The sequence below is a fragment of the Humulus lupulus genome, chromosome 7 (genome assembly GCF_963169125.1).
Source record: "Humulus lupulus chromosome 7, drHumLupu1.1, whole genome shotgun sequence".
NCBI classification, from domain to species: domain Eukaryota; kingdom Viridiplantae; phylum Streptophyta; class Magnoliopsida; order Rosales; family Cannabaceae; genus Humulus; species Humulus lupulus.
The window spans coordinates 137,603,820-137,612,813 of NC_084799.1; the positions used below are offsets into that span (position 1 = coordinate 137,603,820).

The following is an 8,994-nucleotide window of genomic DNA, read 5'->3' on the forward strand; positions in this document are numbered from 1 at the left end:
ATGGTATTATTGTATACCACTGATGCCCCCTTAATATCCTATGAATGTGACCATAGGTTATTAAATTAAGAGAGTTTGCAAAAAATACAATGTTAAGTAAAGCAAATAACTTATAAGCAAAGTTGAACATTTTATTTACAAAAATTATGAAAAATAAACAAGCTTGGTTACAACAAAGCATCATTCCTACACTACAGATAGTAAGGTCGTAGATGTTTTATATTCCAAGCTCGTGGTATTAATTATCCATTTAATCTGGGCAATTTGTATACTCCAGGTCGAATAGTATACTCGATCTGGTAAGGCCCTTCCCAATTAGGTCCGAGTACTCCAGCAGACGGGTCCCTTGTAGCCAGGAGTACATGCCTTAATACCAAGTCTCCCAATCTGAATTTTCTATCTCAAACCTTTTTATTGAAGTATCGGGTAGCTCGGTTCTGATTTACGGCATTTCAGTTGATCTTCATCTCGTCTTTCTTCAATAAGGTCAAGACTTTCTTCGAGCTGGGATTGGTTAAAGGCTTGATTATAGACGTGGGTATGAATTGTGGGTATTTTGACTTCAATTTGCAACATGACCTCACATCCATATGCTAGGGAGAAGGGAGTCACTACAAGAAAAAATGCTTTTAATAACACCAAAAATGTGTTATCAAAACATACCATAACACTTTTTGATGTGTTAAGACCGACTATGTTATCGTAGGTCAGGGTACTTTACATAACACTTTATCATTGTGATACAGATGTGTTATTATACTGTCAACGATAACACACTTTCTGTGTTATTTTAATAAATAGATAAGTGTTTAATTATATTATTTATAGTCGATTATATAACAAATTTCAATACTTATAAATTTGTGTTATACTACACTTTAGTATAACACATTATTTGTGTTATATAATGAAGTTTGAATAACAAAATTCTTTACATAAAAAGTGTTATTGTAATAGATATTATAACACAATTTTCGTATTATTTTAATATTTAGATAAGTCTAAATTCTCATTATATATTCATTTATATAACACTAATTTATTCTATTATATTTTAATTTTTTTTATATAATTAAAATTAGCTTTCTAATATATACTAGCATCATCAAATGAACTTTATTTTCAAATAACAAAAAGTAAAAACATTCAACATTGTATTAACAATCCACAAATTAGTTTAAAACACTCAACAATGTCATCAACAACAAAATGTTCTTTAAGTATTCAAGTAGTCTTAAATATTCAACTTATTGAAAAGTTACTACTTTCAGCACAAAATATTCTACAGCTGCCCAACACAAAGCCTTCAAAATTAAGTATCCTTTTCTATTTCGCTTGTCACATCTGCAAAATAAACAGAGAAATATTTTATTGTTATTATCTAGCATCACAAATTACTTCAAGAAAAATGCTATGGAAATTATATCTAAGAGAGGACACCACATACAAAATAATGAATTCACAACTACACCAAAGCAAACAAAGAAACCAAACACTAAATTATAAGACATTGGTTCTTTTTTGAGTATGAAAATGTACCTCTTGGAATAACTTTTTTAGAAGGCCATGCAACTGTGGAACCAACTGCTTCGTGTATTGTAAGCACGCATTATTAGGACAAAATAAGTAAGATTCTGGTACAATATCAACATCAACCCATACTCGCATAAAGTCTGGTCCAAGAGGCTTTCCATGTACAGTTAACTTTGGATCACTAGAATCCCAATGACCTTCAGCAACAATTACATCTGCCTAGTCAAGCAAGTAGCAATCATTCTTCCCTTCTATAAAGTTATGTCTTTTTTCTAGTGCAATACTCTACCAAATTGATTTTAAAGACAATATATTAGTTTTTGTATTTGTTCTTCTAAAATGAATCATTAAAACAATAACAACTTTGATAATTTACCTTAGAGGACTGAATATTGTTTGACTGCGGTACATTGCGAGACTGTCCTTCGCTTGGTGTCGCTTTACCACCAACCTAAATATAAAACCAAGATAAGTTTCATTGGAAGAAAAGAAAACTAAGGTTTATAAGTGCAAGGTAGAATTACCACCAAGTGTTCTTTAAGTAGACTCATCATTTCAGTCATTTTGAGCATCATCCCAAGCCTCTGAATCTAATGCCGCATTTTCCCGTCTGTTCTTTTATTGGTTGAATGCCATTTTAAGCTTAAAGCCGTCTCTTCTTTTGTCTGTTCATTTTGCTTCCATCTTGGATATTGACAAGTGGGAATTACTTGGGCATCAGTATACAAACAACAATCGTTGACATAAGCATGGATATGCTTATAGCTCAGATCAAACATCTTTAGAAACTTTTTAACTGCATACATTGATGTCAGTAGGAGATTATCTTTCGGCAACATTTCTTCGATCATCTCCAACATCTCACTAAAGCCAACATCTGAGATTCCATGCTTTGTTTTAGATTATAGCCAACGATAGATGAAATTTTTCTATACTTTGAACAAACTTCATACAGTGGAGATTCAGCATCATTGTTATCGTCACCAAAATCATTGGCGTTACTTGAAAATACTCCCGCTGCCCGAAATAAATCATATTCAAAACTTGTGTTTGTCGTGCTGCTTTGAACTGGATCTTCCCCATGATGAAACAATGTTTTGTAAGATTGGTCCATGCCCCACAAAACTAAGTGTTCGACAACTTCGTCTGAAAGTTGATGTCTTAGATTATGACATTTGTTGCATGGACAAAGAATCTTGGCTGGAAATATGAGATTCGGCATGGCTGTCTTAACAAACTCCCTAGCTTTTTGCTCATATTCCACCGTTGCTCTACAATTTTAGAGCATATTTCAATAATCAAGCACCGAAACTTAAACTTATACCCAAAATAAACTATACGATTTTGTTTACTAACCTGTTAAGATGGATCCAACTTTTATCCATCTCCATTGAATTTGAATTTGATGTTGTTCTCTTAATAAAATCTTCTTTTTTGTCTGAGTTTAACAACTGTTAGACAAGACAATCACATTATTTGCAGTTGTAATTTCAGGGTCATGACAAGGTCATTAACACACAAGCTTTTAAAGGGAATCTCAGGTCTCCACTACTCGCTTGGAACTCTTTCATTTTTATGGAGTTTCTTATATGCTTTGGATGCAATGATTTTTATGGTTCTAAGTTTCTATTACATACGTAATACATACATGCACGCATGTATATACATATATATATAAATGTATATGTGCATATATTTGGACCTGCAAAAGTTCTGATTTTTTTTTCTTTTCTGTCTCTGTTATTGTAAGATAATCATATTATTTGCTATTTTTATTTCAGGGTCACCTTTATAACCATGGTTAGGTCATTAACACACATTCTTTTAAAAGAAAGCATGCCTTGGTTGAATTTTAGGTCATCTTAAAAGAGAATTTCAAGTGTCTCCATGCCATGCCTTGGTGGAATTGAATAAACCAAAGATGACTTTTTGGAGTATCTTACTCAGATTTTAATTCATAGTTAATCTGAGGTACATTTTCAAGCAGTTTGTTGCTTGGAAAGGTTTTAAAAGAAAGTGAATGGGTCATTGTTTCAAGTGGGCATGTTTGCTCTAGAGTTGGTTTTTATTTTTGACATTGTAAAACTCTATTATATTTACTGTTTTGGGTAGTTAATAATTAAGAGAAGCTAATAGAGATAATTAATTAGGCTGACGAAAGAAAAAAAACATGGGAAGTTTCTAATTTGGTATGTAGTAATCTCTCTTTCATGAGTCCTAAACTCATTTCTGGCTCATGTACTATTATATATTATTATTACATATGAGGAGATGGTTTTTGTCAATATAGATCAACTTGTGTAGAGACATTTTTATATATATTTGTACATATAAATGTAATTAATGATTGGTCGTGCATCTTTTATTTTTTTGTCCTTTTATGTGCGTGATGGGGGTGTTAATTTATAGTGGAAGCTTTTCTGTTAATGTTCATTATTAACTGAGTTGAATTAATGGTTTGAGTTCTCTCAAACACTACTTTTAAACACTATTATATATTTATAATGCCCTACTGTTAGTAGCAAAATCTTTAGACATCATGTTCTGATATTTTTACATATTTTCTTGTTGCATTCTCCATGGAAAAATTGAAGCTATGCAGTGTATTTAAGTCTTTATCTAAGTGGGAATGAAGAGAACAAATGGAGGGATTCAATCGAATTAATATGAATGAATCACTAAATTATGAACTACTAAAATGAGGATCAAGATCAGGACTTGTTATAAATTTTCTTTTTTGACTTCTCTGAATTTATGTATGTGTGTTCTTCATCTTTGCTTGCAATTTTACAATCATTTGAAAGCTACTGTACTAGATATTAATGGCACATTTTTTTCAAATATCAATCATATCAGGGATGGTTGAATATGTGTGATAATTTGTTCAAAATAATAGGTAAAATAGATCTCATGCTCAACTCTTTGTGAAGTCACTCTTGATGGGAAGGCATGTTTTGGAAACTTGAGTTCTTGTATGCTTTAGTATGGGATTATTATGTGTGTTCAACTAAATACAACCTGATTCTTGTGCCATATCTATAAGTCAAAATGATCAAAGTACACATTTCCTTTGTATTAGGGCCTTTAAACATAGTCCATGAAACAATTATTTATTTAAATGGTTACTCAAATGATCAAATGCTTACTCAAATGTCAGGGGAGGGAAACTAAGCTATTGTTTTGGGTAATTATATTTATGATGTTTTGGGTAATTATATTTGACTTAGAACTCATGGAGGCATTATCAGATTATACGTTTTTCCAATCACAACTCATATGTATAATGGTTTATTATTCAAACCCTAAGGTTGGGGACGTGAAAACTACCCTTATTCACACCTCAGGCGAGATATCTATCAATATAATAAAACCAATTCAAGCAAACACAATTTATTTGTAAGAAGATGTTAGCTTATAATTATAGATCAAATCTAACATCATTTCCCATATAAAAGCTTACCTAACCATCTATCAATACCAAGTAAAAAAATTCAAACAACACACAATAAGTTTTCATCCTTATATCACCGCAATACACAAACAAATTTTCCAGAACCTACTTCTCTAAGACACACAAGTTTTCAACCTTCTGTCATCACCGTAGCACACAATTTTAATCTTAGAACCTACTTCTTTATGAATGAATATTTAAGATATTCAAACTCCTCTAATATTTGTATGATATTAATAAAAGAGTTAAGAGAACATACTTCTGTACCTCTTGCTATTAATAATCAAGTTAATTAACTTTGCAATGCTCCTTGCCAATTCGATCCACAACCAAAAGAATATAATCAATACCTAAAAGATTAATACAAAATTAAAATTAAATGATACAATAAAACCATAAAATTCATGAAATTACTTGTTACGAGTCTTAAAATCATAAACTATATTCATTAATGGTTCAAACTTAACATAAAGAAACATATTCCAACTCAAATATCCAAAAAAAATCATCATTTTCATAATAACCATCATTTCCGCTCATTCTATCTTAAATTCAGCTACTAAAACACTAAAATAAACATTATTTCAGCAACTTAATACTAATAACATGCTGCTCTACTAAATTATGGTAGCCAAATAATTTAGTTGTGAATTCTAAAATAATAAGACTAATTAATTCTTCTACCAAAATTATTAGTAGCTAATTTATTATTTTAGCTACCAATTTTCTTTTGGTAGCAAAGAAAAAACATTTACCTACTAATTTTTTGGTAGCTAAAAATAAAGTTTCAATGATTTTATTTTGCAAAATTTAGCTACTAATGATTGGTTTAAATTTTCAGAGGATGACACAGATGAATAAAATTAAAAGTAAGTTTATACACAGATGATTAGTTTATACAACATTTTACAAAATATTTTCTTGAATCCAATATATTTAATTCAAAACAACCGATGAATAAAATTAAAAGATAAGCTCCTGTTGAAAAGCTCCTCAATCTACACCTGTTAGCAATCATAATCAGTTTCAACGGATTCATAACCTCACAGTAGAAAGGCCAAAATTAATATTCTATATTCATATACATGTATATTTAAATTTAATGAAATCATCTTTCAATACTCAACAATTACACTTGTGGTTTAGGTTTACTAATAAAGAAGAAAAATGGTACAAATCTAAGTATAAATGGTTGATATTATGATTTATCATTTAAAAGCTATTAGGATAACAAAGTCCAAAAATCCACTTATTAACAATGAAATATTAACCAATCCAAACTTTACGACCTTAGCTCATTTAGAATTTTTTTTATATTAAAAAAAATCTAAAGTCAGGAATACTGATTTATTGCTAGAGTCAATAACTTCTATTTCCCTACCAATCACTCTATATAGCCAAAACCAATATTAATAAATGATTTATCTTATTTAGATCAACCATGACCAAGCTATCCTAGCTTGCAACAAAAGAATATGAATATGGTTCTTTTATCTGTATTCTGGACAAGTAAGTTTGAATATGGTTCTTTTATCTTGGATAAAAAAATTGGTTCTATTTTTCAAAGTTTGTTCTTTAATATGATGAGAAGATAATATGCTTGTTCAAAACTTGGAACTTTGTATGGACACGTATATGTTTGTGTTCACATCTATCATGTACACATGTTGGTTCGTTGGAGTTTTCACAGTTCTTCTTGTATTTTATTTATTTATTTGAACTTTTCGATTGATATGAGAGAATTTGTTGTGTAAATTAGCCTGGATGGAAATTCCCTGAAAGTGGCAAAATTATTGTTCAAGAATAGATTCAAAGCGGCTTATGCAATCAAAGATGGAAATGCAGGCAAAAAAGGGTGGATGGTAAGCTTCCTAACTTTTATGTTATCTTGAAAGATTCTTCCTAACTGTTTCGCACACAGAGATTTAGTGATTGGGCCAGCTTTACATTGTTATTTTGAAAGATTAAATAAAATCCCATATGAATGCGGAATAAAATTGTATAGGATAGGATCATCACAAATTTAAGGCCAAAAATATATTTACCTCCAGTCATTAATGTACTCACACAATGCACACAATGCTTATATGTGCAAAAATAAAAGCAAATGACAGTTAATATTAAACCTTCTTGGGTATATAATCTAGAGAGCATAGAATACAGCTTAAAAAGCTACTTTCTTGGGTATATAATCTAGAGAGCATAGAATACAAGTTTCAAGACAAGTTACAAAAGTAGAGTCAAGAAACAAATAGTAAACAAAAAAAGTGAGTGAAAGCACCCACTATATATATATAGAAAAATTAACATACAAGGATTATATTAAAAAAGATTATGGAAATCAGCAAAATAATAATGGGCATTGAACATTCAATTTTGAATGAGTTCTAGAAGTTGAAAATTTGGATGAGAAAGTCAGAGAAATGATCAACTTAGAGAAAGAGGAGGAAACTATAATCTAAAATACAAATACTAATTAATAATCTCACTCTCTCTAAGTTCTCAAGATCATTCAAACAGAATACACAACTCAACAACAAAACATAAACTGATTTTCATCCCAATCCAAGTTGAATATTTCTACAAACAAATTGTTCAAAACTATATTTTTTTCAAGTTCCTCTACCAGAACCAACAAACGAAAGATATCATACATTTCTCTAATATTGGGGCAGAATTAGATACTATATGACCAAACCAAAACAACACTCAATATTGATAACCTTATACTAACAAGTCTATGCTCATTTCTGCCTCAATTCAATATATGACATATCATATTTGACAACCACTGTCTTTTTAAGCTGGTAAAATTTGATAACCTTATACTAACAAGAATGTATCTTCTTATCTCTTCTATATACTAATGTAAATTTTTTAAGCTGGTGACAACCACTGTCTCAAGCGTGCATACCACTGTCTCAAGCATGCATACCACTATCTCTAACCGCTGTGAATTTAAGCTCATTTTGACAATATAGCTAAGATTGTGTTTAAGCAGAATACCAAAAAGGATAAGTAATTTGCAAGCTATGAATGCTAAGAGAAGTTTGGCTCAAAAGGAGACTGAATATATAGACATTGCATCTTTTTGTGTCAACATATTTCTTTTAATTTTAACAAGATTGAAATAGAAAGTTAGCAAAAACTAAAGGACAAACCCTATTGAGTCTTCTGAATGCTCTAAATCCTACCTCAACTCTGCCAGTCGCTTCTTTCGTAGCTCCTCAAACCAAGCCCTGAAGTGAAATTGCAACAAAATGAACATAAAACAACGGAGGCATTTTGCCAAGAATTTAACCAAATAAAACTCCACTGTAATCATATCCCAGAAAGACAAAACACATAAAACTCAACCAAAAACCTTTTAAAGTCAAAGCAGGGGAAAGGGAGTGCTTTAGGACTTCTTGAAATGAGGCTGATAGACTGAGGCCTCGGATTGAAAAACCCCAGCAATATGCAAAATCGAAAATTAATTTTGAAAAGCACAGATTTTATAGATTCAAGCAGATAAATCTAACATCTACAACTAAATACTTACCTGGCTTGCCAAGACCGAAGAGAAGAACGAATCTGAGAAGCCCAACGACTGGAAACAGGTTGACAGAGAGATAGAGAAAGATGAGAGAGAGAGAGAGAGAAAGAGGAGATTTAAGGGATGGAGGAGATTTGAGAGAGTGAGGAGTTCGGAGACCGTACTAAGCCGAAGAAATGGGTCTCTTCTTTGTGTCGAAATGTTGAAGGAAATGGGTCTCTGTTCTTTGTTGAAGAAATGTTGAAGGAAATGAAAAAAAAAGCTAAGTGGCAGGATGGCTAAATAAATCACCGCCCTTTTTTCATTAAGTTGCCCAATATAATACTTTTTATTAGTATTTTATTCATGTGTTATGGAAAATGGTATTTGGTGTAGTTAGTATGTCCTGTTGAAGTTCGAGTTGTGGTTAGATAAGCCCACAAAACTTAGGGTAACTCCTCGGCCCATTTTCCTTTAACCTCCTCTAAACTTTTCT

General features: G+C 31.1%; 1 long non-coding RNA gene across 1 annotated transcript; it reads right to left on the reverse strand.

The window, feature by feature from the left end:
* Nucleotides 1–1,895: 1,895 nt before the first annotated feature.
* On the reverse strand, nt 1,896–8,172 carry LOC133789929 (uncharacterized). Its single transcript, XR_009873793.1, has 4 exons — nt 8,146–8,172; nt 5,252–5,334; nt 2,890–2,971; nt 1,896–1,984 (listed from the first exon to the last, which is right to left on the reverse strand). It is a non-coding gene; the product is annotated as an uncharacterized LOC133789929 (long non-coding RNA).
* Between the last annotated feature and the right edge of the window lie 822 nt (nt 8,173–8,994).